Source organism: Hypomesus nipponensis, chromosome 5 (genome assembly GCF_054491055.1).
Source record: "Hypomesus nipponensis isolate SF chromosome 5, ASM5449105v1, whole genome shotgun sequence".
Classification (NCBI taxonomy): domain Eukaryota; kingdom Metazoa; phylum Chordata; class Actinopteri; order Osmeriformes; family Osmeridae; genus Hypomesus; species Hypomesus nipponensis.
Window position 1 is genome coordinate 8,110,001 of NC_140365.1, and position 25,937 is coordinate 8,135,937.

A 25,937-nucleotide genomic window follows, 5' to 3' on the forward strand; every position below is an offset into this window, starting at 1 on the left:
CTCTCTCTCTCTCTCTCTCTCTCTCTCTCTCTCTCTCTCTCTCTCGCTCTCGCTCTCGCTCTCGCACTTGCTCTTTCTCTCTGTCTTGCTCTATCTGTCTTTCTCGCGCCATCTCTATTTCTTTCTATATACCTTTATCTCTCTCTGCCCTAAACCACTCCTCCGTGGTGTTCTATGCTGTTAGTGTATATCACCAGGGGACATGCTGGTGTCTGTAGTAAGCCCTCCTACTGTATCACAGTGTGTTTCCAGCCGAGGGTGATGGACCGTGGCAGCTAGCCCATCCCAGTAAATAGAGCGCTCCGTCTTTCTGCTTGTGTGACAGGCAGGCAGGCAGGCAGGCAGGCAGGCAGGCAGGCGGAGGTAATTGGCTCTTGTTGGAAAGTTACATAATCAGAGAGGAAAGTGTAAGTGATTAGTGACAGATGTAAACACTCCGGTGGACATGCATTATTCCACACAGCCGTTTAGAGAGAGGAGAGAAAGGAGAGAGTGGAGAGAGAGGGACAGAGGGAGAGAGGGAGAGAGGAGAGAGAGAGACAGAGAGACAGAGAGACAGAGAGAGAGAGAGAGAGAGAGAGAGAGAGAGAGAGAGAGAGAGAGAGAGAGAGAGAGAGAGAGAGAGAGAGAGAGAGAGAGAGAGAGAGAGAGAGAGAGAGAGAGAGAGAGAGAGAGAGAGAGAGAGAGAGAGAGAGAGAGAGAGAGAGAGAGAGAGAGAGAGAGAGAGAGAGAGAGAGAGAGAGAGAGAGAGAGAGAGAGAGAGAGAGAGAGAGAGAGGGAGGGAGAGAGATATAAGAGCCCCAGATGGTGGTCAATTACAGACTATGAACTCAACAGAGAACAAAAGCCTGTGTTCCTGCCAGAACAGCGGGGACCGTCTTCTGAGTTGCGACTGAAGCCCCCCTCCCAGCACGCTGGTCTCAGGCCACGTGTGGGATGGAACAGGGCTCTGTCGGGGTTAGGAAGCGGAGGGGGTTGGAGGTTTTAGGGGGTTCGGGGGGGGTCAGAGTGAAGACACATCTGTAGAAGATGTCAGTGCTGTTTACGCTGCTCCTGCCCAGCCGCTCGCCTGTAGGGAGAGGAACTTCAGTGTCCTTTCTAACGGTCAGCGATGATGAGGGCTGGGAGACGAAGGTTTGCAGATAACATCTTCTAATTGGAGGACCTCCGTGGGTGAACGTTCTAGAACGGCGACCTCGAGGCTGCCCGGAGGTCCTCCTTCACCAGTGGGGGTGTTCTGGCGACGGTTCTCCTCCACCTGGCTTGAGCTCTGTCGGAGCACTGGGACCGGGCAGGAGCAGTGGCTGTCTGTGCCAGTCAGCAGAACATCTGGCCCACAAACACACTCTGTACTGGCACTGAGCTGCTTGGCACACTGGCATGAATCTGAAATCAGAACACACGCACACATAGGGAGTGTCCAAACCGCCCCCCCCCACCCCCTCTGCTGTGACCAGAGAAAGAGAGTAGGCACCCCTTACCCTCACCCCATGTCACTGCAAAGATCTAACACACACACACACAGAGCAGTCTGTAATGGAATGTGCCGGCTGAGCCAGCGCGGTCAGGGTTGGCAGGCTCTAGGTGACGCGCGGTGACGCGCGTACGAAGACGCGGCTCACTCTCTAATGGCCCACACTCGGTCTCCCTGGCACGGCAGTCCCCCCCCCCCCCTCCCAGGCGGCGGCCCCCTGCTGTGAGAAGCACGTTCGCCCGCCTCATCAGGCCTGATGTCTGGATGCATCCCGCCATCGTGAAGGACGTCGTGCAGCAGGAGATCCCTCACCAGGAGGCTAACGATCGACATGTGAACAAACAAACAGTAATGTTCCCAATCTTCACATTAGCTGGAGGCGATGGGCCCTCACGCGCAGCTTGGTTTGGTGGGGCTGGAATCTGCTCCGCTTCTCAAGAGGAAGAGCAGCTCTTCTAGGTTCCAGGGACGGAGAATTCCTGACATGGTTCCTTTAGGAGGAACATCCTGAGGCCAGGGTTTGACGCTCTCTCTCTCTCCCTCTCTCTTTATCTCTCTCTCGCTCTCTCTCTCTCTCTCGCTCTATCTATTCTCTGTCTGTCTCTGTCCAAGTCAGGGGTATTTATTGATAACAGATGACATTAGACAGAGATGGAGAGAGAGCACCTCTGTCCTGCCCTCCTCCCAGCACAACTCACTCAGCAGTTCTCATTTCATGCATGGCTCCGCTTGCCGATGCGCTGCACACCGCTGATTGATTAAGATTTCACGTTGTCTCGGTGAAATCCTCCCCGTGTTTGTGTACGATCCTGAGGAGACCTGGCGCGCACACACACACACACACACACACACACACAAACCTCCAGTGCCTATGAGCTCCAGAGCCAAGGTTGGCCACATAACCTTTCAGGGAAGTGTGTGTGTGTGTGTGTGTGGTGTCAGTGGGAGATGTTTGCTTCCTGGCCTGGGTTGTGGAAACCTGCAGGAGCCCCATTGTTCCAGTAAGCCGTGAGGTTATGCAGTGTGGCAAGACTGCACTGGAGGTGGACAATGCCTCTCTGTCTGGGATGTGAGAGGAGGGAAGGAGGGTGGCGGTGGGGGGGGGGGGGGCTAGATGGATAGGGATGGGTGATGGTCATGCCCCCCATCACCACCTTACACCCCCTTCTTCCTCTCTTTATCTGTTTATTCCTTACTTTCCATATCCCCCCCTCCTTTCCCTTGGCAGGCTGAGGTTTAGTGGAGGACACATGCTCCCACAGGCTCTCTCTCTCTCTCTCTTTCCTTCTCTCTTTCTCTCTCTCCCTCTCTCTCAGCCACTAAGTTTAATCCGATTTCACATGAACACCGGGCCAACTCTCTTCCCCCAAATGCAATCTCTCTTCCCCCCCCCCCCCTTTTGTCCCGCAAGCACCCCTGGGGAGCAGAACTCGTTTACCCTCCCTCCTCCTCGTCTGTCTCTCCCTCCGTCGTCCTTCCACCCTCCACTCCTTCACCCCCTCTTGCTGTTGTTGGCAGCTGCAACGCCGGGGCCATCATTCTGGAATCTCCGAAAGAGACACGGTGTTCTTGCCACATGGGGCTACGCTGGCCTGGCCCGGCCGGGCTTTGATGTGCTCAGTCCAGGACTGAGAGCCCTCCCTGGATATCCTCCCTCTCTTGGGTCCCTCTCCAGCCCTGGATCTGGAGAGGAGGGGGTGGGGGGGGGGGGGGCCGTACCCAGGGGAGGGGGGCCCTGTGTGGGCACAGGGAGAGGACCACTCTGTTGTAGCCGTGCCCTTCCCACTGTTGTGTTATGATGTTGTGATTAGGAGGGAGATGTGTTCCATATGGGGCTGGGCTGCGCTGGGGTCTGCTGCTGTGGCGGTTGGTACACACCTCATTATACAGGGAACTGGAGACCTGTGGTAGAGATTGGGGTTTTTCTTCTGACGATGATTATTCCTCCAGTGATGAAGGCCGAGTTGGTTTCCTGCATGTGGCAATGCCAGTGACATCACAGCTGTCATGAATCACAAGTTAAGAGTCGGTTACACGCCAGGGTTTGACGTTGGGACACCTGGGTGTGTGTGTGTGTGTGTGTCCCTCTAGAACAATAGACACCCTGCAATGAAAAAGGTTCTCACCTTGAATCATAAGTGTGATGTCTGTTTGCGGTTGAGACATATCTCGTGTCTCAGACTACAACATTTCCTGTGTGTGTGTGTGCGTGTGTGTGTGTACCAGACTGTTTGGGCACAGTCACTCTGCCAGTCCTTGTGCCAGCCTGTCTGCCCAGTCAGTCCAGACTATCAGCTGCAGCCTTATGTTCAGGGCCTGTAGAATAGGATTAACTATTGTGCCTGAGGTACCCCCACACACACACACACACACACACACTTATCTCAACATCCTCCAAACACTTCACCCCTCCCCACCTCACACCCACACTCTCCCCACCTCACACACTCACACACACACACACAGCATGCAGCTGAGAGAGAATGCTACCAAGAAGATGTTTGAAAACGCTCGCGCAGAAACCCAGCAGTATCCCAGGGCTTAGCATGGAGACAGGCAGTCTTGTTAGCTTAGCTCCAGATGGATATCACACACGCTGTAGATGTTGGCGGCTGTCTGAAGGCTCTGTAGTCCGACGATGGCAGGACTTCCTGGGAACAGGATGGGGTCAAACCAGATCGCCTTTTGAAGGGTCGTCCGCCAAACAGGAGTGTCTTCCGGCGGCAACGGACAGCTTGGTTTTAGGACACGGTGACTGATCGGCATTGGCTACTGGTTTGCCATCTTGTTTTGTGGTGCCGGGTGCGGGGTCTGTATACGTGCGTGTACGAGGTGGGGCTGTGGCTGTGTGTGGACGGCCTGGTCGTCACAATCTCACGGGCACCAGGACCGGGCCTTGCCCTTCCTGTCAGAAGAACAGAACACAGACTGTGTTTGTTTTTGTACTTCAAAAATGTATGTGTGTGTGTGTACCCTTGCGCTTCGTAGCCTTTCACTGGTCATTTGCTCTTGCCTCTCTCTCGAATCCCCCAGTGAGCAATCTGATCCCTGTATAAACTGAGGCGAGTTCTGGTAGGCCCAGGGGATCCCACAATGTCACCCCCGATGATGGAAAACACCTCGGAGATACGCCCGCGTCTGTCCGTGTCAGGGAGGTCTCCAGTCGACAGTTCCAGTTGTATTCTTGTCACGCTCATCTGGTCACCCTGGGTGTCAGCCGTCCACTCAGGAGGACTGGCTCTTGTCGGTTATCCCGTCGTCTCCTCTTCGTCTCAAGGACCTCGTGTGGAGAATGAAAGATGGCGGCTTAAGCCCTCAAGTTATCTGAGGGTAGAGGCTTCGTGCCGACCCGCTTTAGTATTCCATGTGAGGTGCCTCTCAGGGGGGGGGGGGGGGAAGAGAGAGAGAGAGAGAGAGAGAGAGAGAGAGAGAGAGAGAGAGAGAGAGAGAGAGAGAGAGAGAGAGAGAGAGAGAGAGAGAGAGAGAGAGAGAGAGAGAGAGAGAGAGAGAGAGAGAGAGAGAGAGAGAGAGAGAGAGAGAGAGAGAGAGAGAGAGAGAGAGAGAGAGAGAGAGAGAGAGAGAGAGAGAGAGAGAGAGAGAGAGAGAGAGAGAGAGAGAGAGAGAGAGAGAGAGAGAGAGAGAGAGAGAGACAGAGAGACAGAGAGACAGAGAGACAGAGAGACAGAGAGACAGAGAGACAGAGAGACAGAGTGTGTGTGCTGGAAGACGAAAGGTTACATTTTACATTCATGAAGTAAAAGGCTTAGTCATTATCTCAACTGGCTCTTCTTGTCTTCTGCGTTTTCACTTTGATTCAACGAAAGACTGTACGAGAGAGAAAGAGAGGGGAGGTTTGGGAGAAAATGTCAGAGCAATATTTTAATTCACCTTGAAATGCCATTTGGTTATCAAACCTCTTTTTGCCCTCGACGTTGTCTGAGAGCCACTCTGAATCTACTGTGAGATGTTTTCTCAAGCCTCCACTCTAGCAACGCAGAGGATTTGAGCTCTGGGAACGAGGAGGAGTACAGGATGTCTCCCTGGCATGATTCGACTCTCTCTGTGGTGTCGTGGTCTGCATCGCTCTCTCTCTGTGCACTGTGCAGCCTTGAATGGTTGTTTGTTTCCTGGTACAGGACATGATGACATATCACAATATCTCTCATTCTGGCTGTCTCTGTTTTTCTATCTCTCCCTTCTGTCTATCCTTCTGTGCTCTCTCTCTCTCTCTGTCTCTCTCTTTGTCTCTCTCTTTGTCTCTCTCTCTCTCTCTCTCTCTCTCTCTCTCTCAGTAGCTAGTTAGACGTCAGGGTGTTCCTGGTATCAGTCCGGTCATAGGTGTTTGTTTGCCCAAGGACTTCCAAGCTAGACTGATAACAAACAGTCCCTGGCGTTCCGGAGCCCCTCCATCCTCCGCAGTCCTGCAGTATTCTGGGATGCGGCGGGTCTTTCTGCGTGGGCTGGATCTGAACCCCCGCCCCTCCCCTTCCCCTAAGCGCGGAGGCAAGGCTTTTGGGAACAGGCCTGTGATGGAAGTTCCTGGTGACTCGGCCTACCCCGGGCTGTGATGTCGCACCATACCAAGGGGCTGGATAAACAGGGCCAGCTTCTTGTTCTTTGGTCTCGGCTTTCATGTCGAGCTTCTGTGTCTGTATGCCCAGAGTTGTTGTCTAGCCTTCCAGTACCTCAGTGTGAGTCATGTACACATGCCCCTGCTCCACTACACACACACACACACACACACACACACACACACACACACACACACACACACACACACTGCACACAAAGAACTGTCCCACTCATGGTTCACATGGGTCAGGCCAGTTTCATACTCTCATACACGCTTGCTCATGTGCAAACACATATATAGAAGCACACGCACACACACGTACCCTGATGCTCCCTGACAGCCCATCTCGTATGAGTGAGCAGAACCCTAAACTGCCTGCCCAGGCAAAAACTGAGAAAAACAAGAAGATCCTTTTTCTGGCTAAAGAGCAGTTCTGAAGTAGTCATCTATCAAAATAACATCACTCTGGTTGGAGTGGAGGCCGACCTATGACCTCCTAGTCATTTAACTCCAAGGTGCATTGCCTCACAGGCACAGATGGGAAACTTAAGACTCACATCTTGAGTGGACTGAAGGGAGTTAAAACTGTTTTTTCCATGACTGACGGACACTTTGGATTGACAGGATGTTCGTGAGAAGGAACCAGTCCAAACCAAACAAACAGTGACTCAGCATCCTCCTCCGCATGACCCAGCAGAACTGGAAGGGATGAAAATATTCCAGATCAGTTACAAAACGGATAGGTCGACCGATTTTTCATCAGGCTGAATCTGCGTCCCTTTTAAGGACCAAGTGCAGTCTTTCTTCACTGGAACAGGAACTGTTCTGTTCTTTAAGTACTGCTATTCCAGTCGGTTGTGTAAACAGCCTCTGGCGAGGTGTTGGGTTCTCTCTCTCTCGCTCTCTCTCGCTCTCTCTCTCTCTCTCTATCTCTCTCTCTCGCTCTCTCTCTCTGTCTCTCTCTCTCGTTCTCTCTCTCTCTCTCTCGCTCTCTCTCTCTCTCTCTCTCTCTCTCTCTCTCTGTCTCTCTCTCTCATTCTCTCTCTCTCTCTCGTGTTCATGCGGGCGTGTGCAAGGCTGCTCCTCCGAGCCCTCGCTGGAGGTCATGCTGCTCCTGGGTGACCTTTCTCCCGTCCGTTCCGCCGCGCTGCTCCGAAGAGGAAGGTAAAGGGCAAAGGCATGCGAGCTGAAAGGAGAGGCCCTGTCCATGAATATTCCATGAGGACTAGGTCAGTCTGTCCCCTTTTCCGGACCAACACACCCACCCCTGGTGCTCAGCCAAGCCGGCAGGCTAGCAATGGAGGCAGGCTAACGCTAGCTCTGCGCGTGGCTTGGCTGTGTGTCACTACCAGGTGTAGGCTCTCCACACTCCACGTCAGGTTCGAGCGCTGACAACCGTTAGCCTTGTGCTGCGGGGGTGGCCGTGACAGTCCTCTTGAAGCTTGTCTGAGCGGTGTAAACACCGGAAGCTGATTGGCCCCTTCAGACTGTCCGTCACGTGCTTATCGATTCCTGTCACCGAGGATGCTTCCTCACAGCGTGGAGCTGGCCATCCGCTGCGGAGGAGAGTTGTTAACACACACACACACACTACAACATGAGAACCACATACACACAGGCGCCACACACACACTTCAACAGCATACAGTCTAACACTAAGCAGGGAGTTTTCACCTGTTCCAGTCTTCACACATGCATCTGCTCCTATAGCCAGACATAGTGCAGGGCTGGACTTTGATCTCCCGTTTATGACTTCCCCTCCAGGGGATGGGGGGGGAGATTACCCATTTCCTGCCCAGGCTCTGCCTCCGTGGTGGGAAGAGGTGGGCCTTGTCTCTCCCCCCCCCACACCCAGGGCCCTGGCTGTACAGAGATGAGAGGATTAGTCCAGTCCCAGCCCTGCTGCCTTCCCTGGCCACTGAACACAGGAAAGCCCCTCCCTCCTCTTTGAAATCTGTCAGATCAATCCGACTCCCTCGATTGGATTTCCCGGCCATTTATGTGGTGTCAGCGGGAGTCGTTTCAGTTGGGCTTCGTCTGGTTTTGGGCCGTGTCAGCTTCACCTAGCATCACGTCCTGGTGTCACTGCCGCACAGGTGGCTAGTCGATTGTCTGTTTTATTTAAAGTTCCAGGGGCATGCATTTTCCTTTTTCCCCCTATGAGACGCGTGTGTTGTACCAGTCAGACAGACGCGCGGCACCACGGTGCCTAATGACCTCTGAGTGGTATTGTTTTGCTCTTTAGCAAACCACATGGCTTTGGAATAATGGGAGCCATTACTCTTCAATTTCCTGGATCCCCAAAACCGGGGGCCCTCTCCATTGGGCCCCTCTGCCGCCACTCATTAGCTTGATGATGATGAACGTAATTGCTTTCATCTGTTTGTTTCACCCCCACGCCCCCCCCCCCCCACCTGGCTCCACGTCACCTGTCAAAGTCCTCTGAGAAGTGGGCTAACAGGCCACTCTGACACCCCCTGGTTCCTTCCAGGGCCCGCAGGGTTAAAGGGGTCGTCAGTCAAATACCTTCCCTCTGACTAACAGCGTGTGGTTTCCCCGGCTCTCTGGGGATACAGCATAGGTCTCAGCCACACCTAATCAGGTTTGGCTCAGAGGAGGTCTCTTGACCCTACACCCTCTTTGCTGTGTCAAAGGGGGGAAAGCAGAGCCAACGTCTTCCTGACTATGGCTTGTTCCCTCTCTGGTGTTTCTTCCACAATCATCTTTTTTTTTCTTCTTTCTTTTTTTTTGCACATCCTGCACCAAGCAGTCTGTTGTGTAACAGTTGTGATGTGCGCGAAGTCATCTGAATCAGAGTGTAGAGTCTCCAGAAGGATCAGAGCTGGTTTATTCTGCCTGCTATACAAAATACCTGCTGTATTCTAAACGTCTTCAACCTGGTGGGTGTTGTGAGGGAGGGGTGTGTGTGTGTGTGTGTGAGGGAGGGAGTGGTGTGTGTGTGTGTGTGTGTGGGGGGGGGGGGGGTGCTGCCAAGCCAAGGTACGGCACACCATGTCTATATGTGAGTCTGGCAGAGGGCTGTGAGTTATGTAATGTGTCGTGTAATGTGGAGGGTAGTGGGTGGTGGGTGGTGGGAGGCGGAACGCAGAGCGGCGTGCTGAGCTGGGTGGGAAACCTTGCAGGGGGGGGGGGGGCGTGGATGGGGGGGGGCCCCGGTGGGGTGGATGGGTGGACAGGGAGGTCAGGGGGGGTCACTGAATTGAAACATCCCCGTGCCCCTACTGGCCATCCGAGCTGCCTGAGCGGTGGGGGGGTTCGACCGGGTCGGATTGCGGCGTGGAGATTGTTTGCTTGTCTGCTCTCGGCGCCTGCGTCGTCCCGTGGTGTGCAGGAGAGGAACTGTAGCACCGGTGGAGTTCGAAGTTCACCACCCCTGATATCTCCTTCCCTCTCACTACAGTAAGCCGATCTGTTTTTACACTTGGAGGAGAGGTGCTGGGGGGGGGGGGGAGGGGCAGGGGGGTAGGACTGCACTGCCACCAGGGCTGCAACGCTCGACTCATATGGAAGACATTATAGTTTGCCCACTAATCCCATCATCGACCAGCAAGTATTGGTTAAGAGTGGAAACGACTGTCCAGAGTTACTTCCTCGTCAGTGGAATAAGGAGAGAGAGGAGGAGTGGGGGAGAGGGAGGACGAGGAGCGTGAAAAGGAGGAGTTCTTTCTACCCTTTGTCCTGTGGTGATTCAGCCCCCAGCCTCTCCCCACCAGCCCCCAGCCTCTCCCTGGTCCCGTGGCTGGCCGGGCCCAGTGAGGCGGCACAAAGGCGGCCCGTCCCCCCGCCGCCCGGCTGCATTATTGAAGCAGGTGAGGTGAGGCTCCTGGGAGTCTTGAGTCTGCTCATCCCAGGAAGTAGGTCACGCCGCGCAGGCCCTCGTCCTCGTCTGATAGGCCGCTCAGGCGCCGTGTCGCACACGGGGGTACGCTGCCGGGAACATGGCGTGCCTGCCTGGCTGTGTTTTTGGAGAGCTTGAAAGAGTCCTCTGAGGTGAGGATGATTCATTGAGACGCGACAGCTCCACTTCAACCGCTTTCTTCCCCTCCTCAGCTTTTTGGGGGTCTGCGACAGTTTTGAGACCGTTTCTCTCCACCCTTCGACTCACGCCCGGTGGACGGGCGCCCCTGCGCTCTACCCGGCCCCCACCGCGACCCCAGCCTTTCCTATTCATGCCCCTCGGCTTGAAATCCAAAGACTTCCTATTGCTTCCTTATGAGGATCTCCAGCGCGCTCCTCTGGTATGTGAGCCCCGGACGGCTGCGGTCCAGGGGGGCACGGCGTTCCCAGAGCTGAGAGGAGGAGCACCGGGGTGGACTCTGGGCCTCAGAAGATGTGCGTGACTGAACTTCTAGCCCCCCAGGCACCCACCCCCCCCCCTCCCCTCCCTCCTTCCAGTATGTACTTGTCGTCCCATAGGGGTGGCTGTGTGTGTGTGGGGGGGGGGGGTGATAAGAGAGGAGGGGGATTTAGGTTGGTCGAGTGGGTCGCCACGGTAGTGTGCCTCTTTTCAGATCAGTGGCGCATGATTAATACTGTGTGTGTGTGTGTGTGTGTGTAGTGTGTGAGAGGCACATGGAGTGGGGGTTCCCCCGCCGCCCAGGGGACATCATGTATGTGAGCACACACACACTCATGCAGATCCACAGTATGCACACACACGCACACACATGTCTACCCATAATCCCCTGCAGCATGCCATAGCGTTGTTCCGGGAGCGCTCAGGCAGACTGGACTCATGGTGGTGGTGTGTATGAATTAAAGATTGGCATCTGAACCACTGCAGTGTTCACGCCAAGCCTGGCCATACATTTGTAGCATTGCCACTCCTCTGTTGCGCTTGCATCACCACCCACATCTCTCTCACTCTTTCTGCCTGCCTGCCTGCCTGCCTCTCTCTCTCTCTCTCTCTCTCTCTCTCTCTCTCTCTGCCTCTCTCTCCCTCTCTCTCTCTCTCTCTCTCTCTGTCTGTCGGTCTCTATCTCAATCGCTCTGTCTCCTTTTCTCTCTGTCACTTTTTCTCTCTTCTGTCTTGCCGTTCAACAGCATATTGATCTTGCCGTGCAAACAGAAGCCGTGCAAACAGAATCTCCATGGTAACGGCTTGTCGAAGGTGAGGCCCCCCAGGACATGGCGATGATCAGTCACGCCCCCCCCCGTCACCCCCCCCCCCTCCAGACATCCCACCTTCGCTCCTCCACCTCCCCCCGTCCCCTTCCCCACCTTCCTCACACACAGAGCTCCATGTGAATGATGATTCAGAGCTCTCTCTTCTTTTGTTCCAAGTCATGATGGAGTGCTTAATCTAAGATACTCCCTGGACCTCTCAGATGAAAGGATTGGGGGGGGGGGATTATCCTCAGAACACCCCCCACCAGGCCATGATCCCCCTCTCTCTGAGGTTCCGCCACCCCCCCCCCCCCACCTCCCTAGCCCATTGTGATAGTGAGCCGCACTGAAGTTTCCCATATCTCCACCCTCCTGTGTACTGTACAGTCTGAGAGAGAGAGAGAGAGAGAGAGAGAGAGAGAGAGAGAGAGAGAGAGACAGACAGACAGACAGAGAGAGAGAGAGAGAGAGAGAGAGAGAGAGAGACAGACAGAGAGAGAGAGAGAGAGAGAGAGAGAGAGAGAGAGAGAGAGAGAGAGAGAGAGAGAGAGTGTGAGGGGGGGGGGGTCATTCAGGATAGTATTTATAGAGGCAGTCCTGTATTAAAACTGATCGAATTATCCGCTCAGGATTTGGCTCACAGCTATCTGTGTCATCCAGCCGCCACGTTGACCAATCGCAAGGCTCCGTTGCCACCCCTCGAATGCCCTCCACACGCGCACATACATGCCCGACTAATGGATGCACAGCACAATTGTCCTTATTTTTTTACGAGGAAGCAACAAACCATCTCTACCTGCATTAGGTTTTCTTCATCTGTTATGAGCCGGGATGATCATGGTAATTACCTGCCAGGTGCCTCATTAGAGAGGCTAGACTGACCCCCCCCTCTCTGTTGTACCACTGCGAAGGGGATTCCCAGCACGGGCACAACACGATTTGTCAATGGAGGACAAAAAACTGCAGGCACACACACCCTTGGGAGTCATATTCAGTTTTGTTTGGGTGATGTCTTAACCAATCTTTCATGCCAAACTGGATCCCGGTGCGTACACACACACACACACACACACACACTCCTTACCAAGCCCAAGCCACTGTAAAACTCTCCACTCCCCACCTCTCCTCCACCCCTCCCCACCTCTCCTCCACCCCTCCCCACCTGTCCTCCACCCCTCCCCACCTCTCCTCCACCCCTCCCCACCTCTCCTCCACCCCTCCCCACCTGTCCTCCATTCCACCAGAGAGATTCAGCGACATTAATAAAGCCATGACAGTCTGGCTTCTCAGTGGAGCAGGAGGCAAAGGAACATCCAGGTATGCCCAGGCCTGGGTTTCATGGATAATTACACCCCACTTTGCATCACGTGTCTGGGGACCAATTAGCTTCTCCCACAGACTCCCCTTCTGTGTCCCTGATTGAAGGCTTGTTCAGGGCTGTTCTACAGGCGCAGTGGGGATCGAGCTGAAAGTCAAGCCACCAGTTTTCACTGAGGTGTTGGAGGCTGTCCCAGATCGGCCGCAAGACCAGACCCGGACCGAGTTACCTAGTTTAGCCTTTCTCTCTCTCTCTCTCTCTCTCTCTCTGCCTCTCTCTCTCTCTCTCTCTCTCTCTCTCTCTCTCTCTGCCTCTCTCTCTCTCTCTCTCTCTCTCTCTCTCTCTCTCTCTCTCTCTCTCTCTCACTCCCACTCTCTCTGTCTCTCCCCCACTCCCTCTCATAGACAGCAGCTTTATGGAGGGCAGTGCCACGCTACCCATATATAATTAAGAGAAAAGGCTGGTGATGATGTCAGCGTTTAGGCACTCGGGGCCATGCCATATGCTCTCTCTCTCTCTCTCTCTCTCTCTCTCTCTCTCTCTTTCACTCCCTGCCCTCTCTCCCTATCTCTCACTGCCCCCTCTCTTTGTCAGCCTTTCGGAATATTCCGCTTCACACAGCGCACACAAACATTATCATTGCACAGCCCTGTCCTGTTATTATGTCTTTACATGTCATGTATGGAGTCAGTCGAGGCCCAGGGAGTGTTGCTCGGCTTCAGAAACACATGCTGCGGTCTGTACACCCCCACCAGGGCTCTTGTGTGTGTGTGTGTGTGTGCTGGTGTGCATGCGTGTGTGAACGTATGCGAACACTCCTCTCTGCTCTTACGTACAGCAGACATGCCATGAACTCCGTAAATAAGACATGAGGACACACTAAAGGAAGGGCACTGGGCGGGCGTGTGTGTGCGAGACTGACGTCATTGACAAGATTCAATGTGATTAGATGGACTCTCGTTGAACTATAGCACAGCGGGGATGTGGACAAAAAAGCTGTCCTTCACTGACACCTATCTGGCACGAGAAAGCCCTCTCAAGCGCGCACACACACACACACACACACACACACAGTACTCTACACACCACCCTCAGAGATTCGGCATTGTTTCCTTTTGCACCTCAAGCCCCAAACAGAGGAGAGGAGACGGTGCGATGATGACAGGAACATCAGAGCCCTCCTCCGTTGAGCTCTCCTCCTACCTGAGGGGGTTGGGGGCAGAGCGGCCTTTGAAGCATCGCAGGGGGTAAACATCCGGACCTCACCCTCACACTCTGAGGCGAAGCACCGGCGCTGACGTGACAGATTTTTCGTTTTGATGTGGTGTCATCCGGCTGAGAAAATGCTTGTGGGGGGGGGGTCTGTCTCTCTCAGCCCCCCTGCATCATGTCAGAGGAGTCCTAATGAGAGCCCATCGTTTCTGAATGGGGACCGGCTAGACGGGAGCAACTCCCTAGATTTTTTTTCCAGGAGCGAGTAGCAGGTCTACAGCTTGCTTGTCCGGTCGGTCGGACAATTCCACCGGTGTTTGGCTCAGGCGTGTGCGTGCTTGCAGCTATCACGCATCTGCCCTCGTTCCTCAGGAAAGGCACCTTCGTTGTCATTCACCACAGGGATCTGCTTTCTTTGTACATTTAACTCCAGGTGTAGTACAGGTAAATCATGTCGTAAATGCTGTGCCGTCAGGGCTAGCCTATTCCCAGACGGGCCATTTCAACAGCACTTCAGTAGTTACAGGAAGAACCTGCTTCGCTGCATTGTGAAAAATGCGTAGTGACCCCCCTTCCCGACCGAAGCAGTTTTCCCAGACATTCTTTCCAAGAAGTGACGCAGAGACTGAGCGCCTCTCGCTTCCATTCCAGAGATTTCCAAATACTCCCGCAGTGAGTCGCACCGAGGAGTGCAGGAGGCTGACTGGTTACTACGACATGGCCTCGACCTCTCGCACGCCCACGCGCGGACACGCAGACAGAAAGACACCGAGATACACCGTTGCAGACAGACGCAGACAGACACACAGAGAGACTTCAAACCACACGCCGCTCCCTGGCTGGCCGCGACGTGCCGCGGCGACGGAAAACCCGCGGACGTCGTCCGTGTTTTGACTCGCGATGAAGGCCCGAGACGGACCTCCACCGCTCAGCCGGCCTCAGCAGAGGGGGGCAGCTGGAGCTGGGATCCAGCGTGACTCATCCGCCCCCGCCACCCTCAGCCCCCGTTGGCCCACGCTGTGATCGCGCCGTTGTCGCGAGAGATAATCGTCCCCTTCGTAAACGTCTACCGCACGTTCCGCCGGTCCCTCCGTTGACGACGGAGGGGGATCTTTTTCGCGCGACGCAGCCCCACCTGTGTGGGGAGACTGAGAGAGACAAGGGAGAGTGACAGGCAAGCCTCCATGTTTACGTCGTTGCATTGCGGCCCAGGAATATTGCCTTTTAAAGGGCGGGCCAGGCTGAATATGGATGGCGTTTCCATCCTGCCTCTCTCCCGAGTGGTTGGGGGTTGAGTGGTTTTCTGATGCGGGCAGACAGCTTTGGGGGAGGGGAAAGGGTTAACCGGCTCGGCCGAAGCACTGTGTCAATGAGCCCGCGTCTTGCGAATGCATGCTCGAGCCGGCGCACACACACACACACAAACGAACACGCCTCCACAACAAGTGAACGGAGGATGTGTGGACGAGAAGTCATCTGGAGCGAGTGCACGGCTTATGAGAGAGAGGGGGAGGGAGAGAGGGGGAGGGAGAGAGGGGGAGGGAGAGAGGGGAAAGAAGGAGAACTGCCTGCTGTCATTGTTGAGAGATCCGGAACCACCCCCCTTTCCATTGTTTTTAAATGTTGTACAAATCCTCTGGGAAAATGTGTATACTCCTACATGTAGAAGACAGCTCATTAGGTGAGCTACTGGACCGTCCCTGCTTCTTACCAGCATGGTGATGTTAAGGGGGTGGCTGCCTTCTCCAACTCCTAGACATGCTTGGTATAGAACTGATGTCAGTTCTAATGAGGTCTAAATCTCACTCTTTGTCATGTTCTTATCTCCTCCTTCTCTCTCTCTCTCTCTCTCTCTCTCTCTCTCTCTCTCTCTCTCTCTCTCTCTCTCTCTCTCTCTCTCTCTCTCTCTCTCTCTCTCTCTCTCTCTCTCTCTCTCTCTCTCTCTCTCTCTCTCTCTCTCTCTCTCTCTCTCTCTCTCTCTCTCTCTCTCTCTCTCTCTCTCTCTCTCTCTCTCTTTCTCGCGCTTTCCTCTTGTTCTCCCTCTCTTCTGCTCATTTCCCGAATTGGTGATGAATAACAGCAAGAGGTTGACAGGGGTGAGGCTGCTCGCTGTTAATCAGAGGAAGGGATGTTGTCTTCATCGTCATCTCTCTTCCTCACTTTCTCCCTCCCACTCGGCTCTCTCCCTGTCTTTCCCCCTCCCTCTCTTTCCCCCTCCCTCTCTTTCCCCCTCCCTCTCTTTCCCCCTCCCTCTCTTGGTTGGAGGTGTGTTCACATCTGGAGAAACCGGACTGGTTGGTGAAGGCAGCTGCTTGTTCACTCCCCCTCCTCCTCCTGCCTCATGCTCTCCCCCTCCCTCCTGCCTCTCTGTCTCTCTATCCAGCCTCTCTCTTTCTCTATCCAGCCTCCCTCCCTCCCTCTCACTCACTCGCTCCGTGTCTGTGTTTGGTTTGCTGGGAATGAGATTGTGAGCTGAGGAGATGCTGGCAGCTGACTGTGGAACGAGAACCCAGAGAGGAACCAGCGAGGAATTATCTTTAGGTTTCAGGAACGCTATGGCCGGGATCTTCTGCTCTCACTGACTGAAGAAGATTTCTTGGTTTACCTCAGACCCAAATCGTTTTTTCGTGAATTTTGACCTTTTTTTTTTTTTTTGGGGGGGGGGGTGAGAATATCAAAACTACGCAAGACGTTTTGTCCTCTCCTTGTTTACAAGTTAGTGAAAGGCGTTTCAGCTGTGTCGTTGCTCTCCTGAGGAGGCGTGAGGCTCGTGTTGTGCTGCGTCAGGTCGGCGAGGCGCTGAGGAGAGGTGACGAGAGGGAGTTAGTCCCCCGGTAGATCCGTACGTGTCGTCCCCCCCCCCCCCCCGGGGGCCAGAGGCTTGTGGCTGCGTCTCAAGGAGGATGACGGAGATCCTGGTGCCCGACGTGAACCTGAACTCGGTGTGCGAGCGCCTGGAGCACTGCTGCATCGGCCAGCAGCAGACCCCTGCCATCAAGAGACACACTAACACGGGGGCCAAGCTCTGGGGCCGCGTACGCAGCAAGCTCCTCAGACAAAAGGTGTAGACCCCCCCCTCTCTCTCTCTCTCTCTCTCTCTCTGTGCTTGTTTTCCTCCTGCTCTCTGGTCCGTCGCTCTCTCGCTCTCTGTATCCGTGTCGGGGTTTCATGTCATGTTTTGATCTTTTCCCTCTTTGACATGTCACTGCCATCTGTTTTTTTTGGGGGGCGCGTTCTCTCTCTTTTATCTCTCCTTCTTTCGTGTCTCTTGGTGCATGTCTGTCATTTCCACTCCTTTTCTGTCACTCTCTTCTGTGTTTCTCTCCCCTCTCGCTCTCGCTCTCACGCTCTCTCTCTCTCTCTGCTCTGTCTCTCTGCACTGCCTGGTTTTCCCTGCTCTGTGGTCTTCAGAAACCACAAACATCGTTCAGTGATTCCATCAGCCTTGTCTGACATGGGTTGAATGACTGTTGTTTCCTGTGTGCTCGTACATGCTGACAGAATGCTGGTGACAGACCCCATTCATGGTGGAGGGAAGTGTTCAGTGGCCAACCATAATGAAAAGACAAGATGCTAGCTCACAGTAGCCTTCGGAGGAAAACCTGATCCCAGCGGGTCAGAATGTGTTTGTGTCTCTGGCTTGCATGATGTCTCACCGAGTCATTTTACAGCTGTGGTAGAAACGGTTTGAATCTCCTGCGGTTCGGATGGCTGCGAGGATGAGAATGCCTCCCTCTGCCTGCCTGCCCCCCCCCCCCCCCCTCCCCCACCCATCACCCCCACGCCCCCCTTTACCCTCCACCACTCTCCTACCCCCCTGTTCCCCTGGTGTACTGGCAGTACCGATGGTGTTTCTTCTCCCTCATAGCAAAGCTGCTAACCGGAGGTGATGTGATCATGCTGCCAGGAGGGCTCCCTCTGCTGGTCTGTTTGCATACAGCAGCGAGTCAGGTTGCGTCCGCTCTGATCTCAGGTCTGTTTTGCAAGCGCTGCCTCTCCCAGGTGTGGTGTGGATGTTACGGTGACGGGGGCCTGGTCTCAGGTCTGTGCCCACAGGGGGGGATCTGGGTACACGGGGGGAGACGAATTCACCGACACATTCCATAAGAATGACATGGCGGCCATTAGTGTCACCCACCCCCCATGACAGACTGGAGTGGAACCGTGAAATGCTTTCTGCCCTACGAGTTTGACTGACTTTTGTTTTGGGAACACACATTCAGATACACAGACACACAGCAACACACATGCATAAATATAGCAACACACAGGCTCTACTTATTCCCTCTCAAACACACAGGCTGACAGAGGACTGTTGTTTGAGTTCTACCCTAGATTGTGTGCAGGTTTCGGGTAGTGACTCGTGTGTGTGTGTGTGTGTGTGTGAGAGGAGGGAAGGGGGAGATTGGCTTTGAGAGATTCTATTTCGGTGCGCCTCCTGTGAAAGAGACAATGATTCTGGGATTGTTTGGAGTCTCTGCATGTTCTCTCCCATCAAGGTGTGACTAATGCGCGAGGATTATAGATCAGTGTTTGCGTGTGCACGCGTCAGTGAGCGACATGTCATTTCACACAGTCCCCCTGCTGCATGGCCAGCAGTAATGGCGATCCACATCGATAAGCTTCCACGCGTGTTCAGGAACAAAGGGTGTGTGTGCGCGCAGGGCTGGGCCGGTGAAGACCCGCTTCAGCACTTTAGACAGACAGGGTCAATACAGGCCGCGGCCTGGCTTCCTCACACAGCCACTCTCATAAGACAGAGATTACACACAGCCGCCCCCCCCCCCCCCCCTACTCCACTGCATCGATCTGCGCTCGTCCTAGGCCTGTCCTCACCCCCAGCCCCACCCCCCCGTCTCTGCAGAAAAATGATGTTCTACTTTGTTCTGAACCCGTTTTTCTTTTCACTTTTAGTGCCCTGTCTTCCACTGGGTCACATGCTATGTGACATGCTCACAATCTGCGGTGCATGTGCTATATAAGGGGGTTTCTGCTCTCTGGCCACTTAAATCACACTAATCAGATTCACATGAGTGTCCGATTTGGACTGCGCTTGCCTTTTAATGTGTTGCCGCCATTGTCTTCTCTCACACGCATGCCTGCAAACGTCCTCGCCCCCTCACTGACGGCCAGCTTCTCCTCTCATCTCTTTCTCTCCCTCTTTCTTGTTACTCTCTCTCCCTTTTGTTTTTCTCTCTCTCGTTTTCTCTCTCTGGCTCTATCTCTCTTTCTCTCTCTTCGCCTTTCTCTCTCTCACCCCAGTTCTACCCAGCATGGTTCCCTCTCACGCGCGTGCTGCATTTACGTAGTATGAAGTCCCATTCTTCCACCTTGAATGCAGCTTTGACAGCATCATGCCCAACCCGGACCGGTCCATGAATGAGAGTTCAGTTCCTGCCGGCTTCTAACCCCGGGTCATAAAGTCTTGAGTTCTAGCCTGCTGTATTTATCCTGCTGCACAGGGGGGGAAGCAGGCTTGGGGAGGTGGAGTGGGGGGGGCATATACAGTAGATATGGCCATTATAAACCCTGTCAGACTGGTCAACGGGCTGCAGGGGTAGAGGAAGGATTGAGGGAGAAGTTAAGGTTTTAGGGAAAGGAGGGAGGGAGGGAGAGGGTGTGAGTCAGACTGCATAATGTGTGTTTTTATTCAATTAGAGGAGTAGAAAGTTAAGGAGAAAGCAGAGTGAGTGTCTGTGGTCGTGAAAGAGTAAGTGTGTGTGTGTGTGTGTGTGTGTGAGGAGACGGGAGGGAGAGAAGGAGGAGGAGGGGGGTAAAGGAGGAGAGAGGTGGAACACGGGCTGGAGCAGACCACGGTACCTTCTGACCTCCTTGGCCTCCGTGGCGACACCAGGTCCTCAGCCTCTCTGCGCGTGGCGTTAATTGTCGGCAGATGTGCTGCTCCTCTCCTCAGCATCCTCCGCCGGCATGGCCGCGGCGCTCCCGTCGTTCTCTCATTAGGAGAACGGAAGGAAGAGCGGGAACAAAGGAATTACTGCCTGCTGGCTAGGACATGCTAGAGAATCCAATCTACCAATTCCCTTCCTTCCTTCCTTCCTTTCCATAATCATATTTCAGCCCACATAGACGGATGGGGTTCCATTTGAGTATGCTTATTAGTGTAGATGACATATTACAGTTTCATCCTCATGTGTCTCTTTAAAAGGCCCCTAAAATGCCAGCCAGCCCCCTAATGGCCTTATTTATAGGGCATATAAATCCCTGCCCGTCACTGTAGGTGGTGGGGGTTAGGGTCCTTACTGCCCACCATCCATCCCTTCAGACAGCCTCTGTGATTGGCTAATGAGCTCTGGCGGAAAGGGGAGGTGGGACCAGGGGGTAGAATCCCCCAGCTGGTACCCAGGATGACCCTCTCCCCGCCCGGGTCCCCGGTTCAAACCCGCCGCCCCTGGCTTAAAAGCGGGCCCTGGAGAGACGAGCAGGATCGTCTTCATTAGCGGCTGGTGTGTCGAAGCTCGTTGCTAGCCCGCGGTTGTGGGTTCATTAGCATCCCCTCGCTGGTAAGGATCAGTGCTGGTGACCCGCGCTTATCTCGTTAGCATCCGCCTGCTGGACTGCCACAGTCCACCCTGGACTCACTCTGTCATCTACAGGCCTGGTTCAGATATATACAAACGGGGCGCTGCGGCGCAGATCGCATCTGTAGCTGTGCAGTGTGCTGTTTGCGTTAGATAAGCAGTGACCCCGGCTGGAGAGTGGAATACTTGGATAATTATTGCTGGCTGAACAACTTTCCCACGAGGCAGACCAATGAAAACCCCTCTCCTTCCAACAGCAACAGGAACGTCGTGGAACGCCCAAACGATGGCCGCTCGGGTTTGGTGCCACCTGTGCCTTTGGTGTGGCGAATCTCTGGGATCGTGAAGAACCCTCGCCACGGTAACGGTCCGTCCTCGGGAAGCGGTGATCTGATCTTTGCGTCGCCGTCCTCTGGTTGCTACGCAACCCCGTCAGCTGACGTAAGAGGATGGACCCAGCCAATCACAGTCATAGCTGGGAGTCCCAATCCCTCCCCCTCATGCCCCCAGTTTCTGTTGAGCGCAGTGGGAGGCCGCTGGTTATGGGAACCGTCTCTATACGGTAGTGCAGGGCCGTGCAGTATGGGAACAGTCTCTATACAGTAGTGCAGGGCCGTGCAGTATGGGAACAGTCTCTATACAGTAGTGCAGGGCCGTGCAGTATGGGAACAGTCTCTATACGGTAGTGCAGGGCCGTGCAGTATGGGAACAGTCTCTATACAGTAGTGCAGGGCCGTGCAGTATGGGAACAGTCTCTATACAGTAGTGCAGGGCCCTGCAGTATGGGAACAGTCTCTATACAGTAGTGCAGGGCCGTGCAGTATGGGAACAGTCTCTATACAGTAGTGCAGGGCCGTGCAGTATGGGAACAGTCTCTATACAGTAGTGCAGGGCCGTGCAGTGTGAGAACAGTCTCTATACAGTAGTGCAGGGCCGTGCAGTATGGGAACAGTCTCTATACAGTAGTGCAGGGCCGTGCAGTATGGGAACAGTCTCTATACAGTAGTGCAGGGCCGTGCAGTATGGGAACAGTCTCTATACAGTAGTGCAGGGCCGTGCAGTATGGGAACAGTCTCTATACTGTAGTGCAGGGCCGTGCAGTATGGGAACAGTCTCTATACAGTAGTGCAGGGCCGTGCAGTATGGGAACAGTCTCTATACAGTAGTGCAGGGCCGTGCAGTATGGGAACAGTCTCTATACAGTAGTGCAGGGCCGTGCAGTGTGAGAACAGTCTCTATACAGTAGTGCAGGGCCGTGCAGTATTGGAACAGTGTCTATACAGTAGTGCAGGGCCCTGCAGTATGGGAACAGTCTCTATACAGTAGTGCAGGGCCCTGCAGTATGGGAACAGTCTCTATAGTGCAGGGCCCTGCAGTATGGGAACAGTCTCTATAGTGCAGGGCCCTGCAGTATGGGAACAGTCTCTATAGTGCAGGGCCCTGCAGTATGGGAACAGTCTCTATAGTGCAGGGACGTGCAGTACAGCTGGGATAGAAGAGTGTATTCCTCCTCAAGCGGGTGAGTGTGGAAGGAGTCACGCTGCTCACACACACACACACGTACGCGGTCTCTCTTACTCACGCAGGCCCCAGGCCAGGGTTGGGTTAGAAGCCTGTCTGACGTTAACAAGGAGATGTATGGTAGATCTGCTGCTCGGCTCAGCCAATCAGGACCTTCCTCCAGCTGGGCAAGCCATGCCGATTGGCCGAGAGCGGGAACAGTCGCGAGGAAGATAGCGGCAACCGCAGTCGAGAGACCTCGCGGGGGCCCATCGTGACATCACCAGCGCCCGTTCACCGGTGCATCACGCCATGCCTGAGGAACATGTGGACATTCCTGCATGCGTGGCTGCTATATTTAACCAGGGCTATATTTAGTGGAAGCTTGTTGATTAAGAGGAGTCACAGCTGCTTGGTTTTGTTGACATCACACTGCTGACATCGTTGAGTCAGCTGACAGCATCGTTATCGCCGCGGCGTTACAGGACAACAGCAGTTGCAGTATGTTGGTGTTTTAATCGCATGTAAATCACAGAACAATTCACTGGAGCTAGTTTCTAATTAAAAAGGATTGGAACAGGCTAATTAAAAATAGTCACTCACGGAATGAATATTTAATCAAGCAGAGAGCAGTCATTGGAAGGTACATGGGAACACAATACTTGCAGGAATTAATTTATTCCAAACATCAAAAGTTCAAACTTTTCAATAATTAGTTCTGTTTCAAATATTGGTGCCAGACCGCATTAAGTTTCCCATAATGCAACTACAGATTAATTAAGATTAACTGTTTAATCAAAACGCATACATTTACACTGTGATTTATTCCCCTTGCGTGTCGTCGTGTTCAGACACTGTGTTAAGCATTTTGAACACGGATACGTAATTATGTACGGTACATAATGTGCAATTCACATTTGTTATACAGTACATGTTTTTTTTTCCGGTCTGAGGCGAAGCAATGATGTGCTTCAGCGCTTCACATGCATCATTCATAATCCCTCTCCTTTCACTCAGCGTCCGTCCATCCATCCATCCTTGCAGTAGTAGATGTGAAAAGCAGGTTTCTGGGTGAAGGGGGAAGCAGACAGTGATTTGAGTCGAGCTGCGTTTAGTACAGAATCCTGTTCAGGGGGCTGAGGGGGGGGGGGGGGTTGGCATCTGTTAGTCTAACTACTCCTGTCCTGTGTGTGTGTGTGTGTGTGTGTGTGTGTTTGGGATGGCTAGTTCCTGTGAACACGTGGCTGACACGCACTCGCTGGACTCCAGCGTACTGTTGTACCATGTGATGCTCGCAAGCATAGCTGAGCAATGACTTCAGATAGACCTGATTGGTCTTCCTGTGTTTGTGTGTGTGTGTGTACGTGCGTGTGTGCCAAGTCATCCAGGTGATATAGACAGGGATTATTTATAGATAAAGTACTAGGTAAAGGACTATTGACTTCCACAGCTGAGCTCTCGAATCAGACACACACACACACACACACACACATTGGATTTGAGCAAAAGAACAATGTGTTCCTATTTCATGGAGCGTTATGCTGGTTGAATGAAACTCATTAGATCACACTCAAACATGCACAAAAACATGAACTCTCTCTCCCTCTCTCGGTCCCTCTCTGACTTTCCTTCCCACCTCTTTGTCCCTGTCCGGCTCTCAGTTTGATCCCAAGGCTCATTACCCTCATTGTTTCAGAGAGCACGCAGAGGCTTTGAGATGGGATGAGTTCCTTATTGGAACCATCTCAGTTTAGGATATTCTTATATCCGGCAGGCCGCTTTCTTTCTTTCTTTTTTCTTTCAACACACATACAGACAATCTCTCTCTCTCTCACACACACACACACACATGTGCGCAAGTATTCTCTGAAGAGAGTAAAATGAGCTCCGTGATTCATCCACTTGGACAGACAAAAAGGCTTCCACCATAACTCCTCAAGTCCTCCAATCCCTGTTCGGTTTACCTGCCTTTCTCCTCCCTTCCGGTTGGCCCCTTCACCTGTCAGTCAACAAACAATCTCTCATTCCCCTCTCCCCCACCCTCTCCTTTGTTTCCCTGCCAACCGGGCACGCCCCCAAGTCCCTTTCCATTCCAGAGATCATTCCGTCTCCCGACTTCAAAGCCGCTCTCCTCATCCCGGCTCATCTCCTGCGGCCCTCCCGGCCCTCAGTAGGATGCTATATACACTGCGGAACACATTCATGCCATGAGTCTCCCAGCTCCATATGTAACCCTCTGGATATGCAGCCTGCGGCCTCCTCTAATGCTGCTCATTTCCCAAGGAGAGGGGGAGAGGGGGAGAGGGGGAGAGGGGAGAGGGGGAGAGGGGTGGGTGGGTGGGGGAGGGAGGCAGGTTCGTCCTGGAGGTTTTAATCACAGAGCTGAGGAGGAGAGGGGGGAACGAGGCAGCACTCACAGGGTCAGCGAGTGCGTCCCGCTGCCTTAAAGGGAATCGGCTATTTTTACAACCTAATTTGACTCCATTCATTTTTAATGCTGTCTGTGGAGGAGTGTGTAGAGTTTAATTGACAAAGAGAGAGAGAGAGAGAGAGAGAGAGAGAGAGAGAGAGAGAGAGAGAGAGAGAGAGAGAGAGAGAGAGAGAGAGAGAGAGAGAGAGAGAGAGAGAGAGAGAGAGAGAGAGAGAGAGAGAGAGAGAGAGAGAGAGAGAGAGAGAGAGAGAGAGAGAGAGAGAGAGAGAGAGAGAGAGAGAGAGAGAGAGAGAGAGAGAGAGAGAGAGAGAGAGAGAGAGAGAGAGAGAGAGAGAGAGAGAGAGAGAGAGAGAGAGAGAGAGAGAGGGGGGGGGGGGTCATTTTATAGTCCATATTAGGGGAAGAGGGGAAAGGTGGAAAAGGAGGGGGGTTCCACATGAGGTCTCGGCAGTGTGTGTGTGTGTGTGTGTGTGTGTGTGAGTGAGTTGGTTCCTGGCCCAGCTCGGTTCTTGCCAGAACCTAAGCAAGGCGCCAGCGCCCCTGATCTACCACTACCTCGTCTCCAACCTACACCCTGATGGGGAAAAGTGAGCTTTAAAAGTAATTGGAGTCCAAGCAACTGATGCATAAATGAGGTTTTTATTAGGTCATTAATTATACCCCCTAGGAATGTGTAAGGGCTCTGGTCTACTGTTACGATAAGGGAAGTGTGCTGGCCTTGCGCTTGCCTAGCAATAAACTATTATGTGCTTTCAAGGCAAGCAAATAATCAAGGCAGTTAGTAATGATATAACAATGTAATTATGTGAGACAGTGAGAGCTGCTGAATCAGCCTATAAAATGCATTAGCCTACTAATGTAGAAGGTCTGAGCTAGTCAGAGTGGCTCCTGTGTGTGTGTGTGTTTCATGTCTAAGCTAAGCAGACAGTCCAGGGACGAGAGTCACTCTCAGACAGGCAAGAAGCCTCTCGCCTGTGGCTGCCGATCTTTCATATGACCGAGCTATTGTCCCAGGGCATCATGGGAAGTGCGGTCCCGGCTCTGTGAGCAGGGTACAGACTGTGAGAGAGACAGTGGACCGCTTCCCTCAGAGACGGCCAAGGGGTAACTGGGGAAAAGTACGGCTGTCCTGTACAGCACTCTGCCCTGCCTCTCTGCTTCGCAAGCGTTTCAGCAGAGACACCCAAACCCCGGGCCCAGAAGCCCACCAGCTAAAGCCTACAGGATGAAGCAGATCTCCCACGAGCTTAACGCCATGAAATGAATGTTGTGTATCCTCGCTTACGCTGTTTAGGCTACGTGAATTCTTGTTCTCAATGTGTGGCTTTCATTGAAGAAGCCTTGTCTGGTTGCGCGGGGTGATTTATGTCCATCTCCTTCAATGTGATTCTTGTTAGGCCGAGTGAAAGGAGGTGTATTTGATAGGGTCCGTGCGTCTGCCCCGCAGCCGCTTTTCAATGGCTTGTTTCATTATGTGTGAAAGGGGAGCTTTTGTGAGTTTTAATGCAGATAATCCCAATCATTAGGTTAGAGACAGACACACAGGCCTCAGGCTTCCTTCAGCACAGAGGGTCCACTCAGCCTCGCGATGTACACAGTCTACACACACACACACACACACACAAACATACACACACACCCGCAGAGAGAGAGAGGAGGTTGGGGGGGGACATTACCCACAGTGCACTTCTGCTCCTTCCACACAGGGGGCAAAGCACATTTCACTTTATCAGATGTCCCCCCCCCCCCCCCGGAAATTGAAT

The 25,937-nt window shown here is 53.5% G+C and overlaps 1 protein-coding gene across 3 annotated transcripts in view; it reads left to right on the forward strand.

The window, feature by feature from the left end:
- The window catches only part of abr (ABR activator of RhoGEF and GTPase), a 95,395-nt gene that overhangs the window by 64,602 nt on the left and 4,856 nt on the right, over positions 1-25,937 (forward strand). The window lies entirely within an intron of this gene.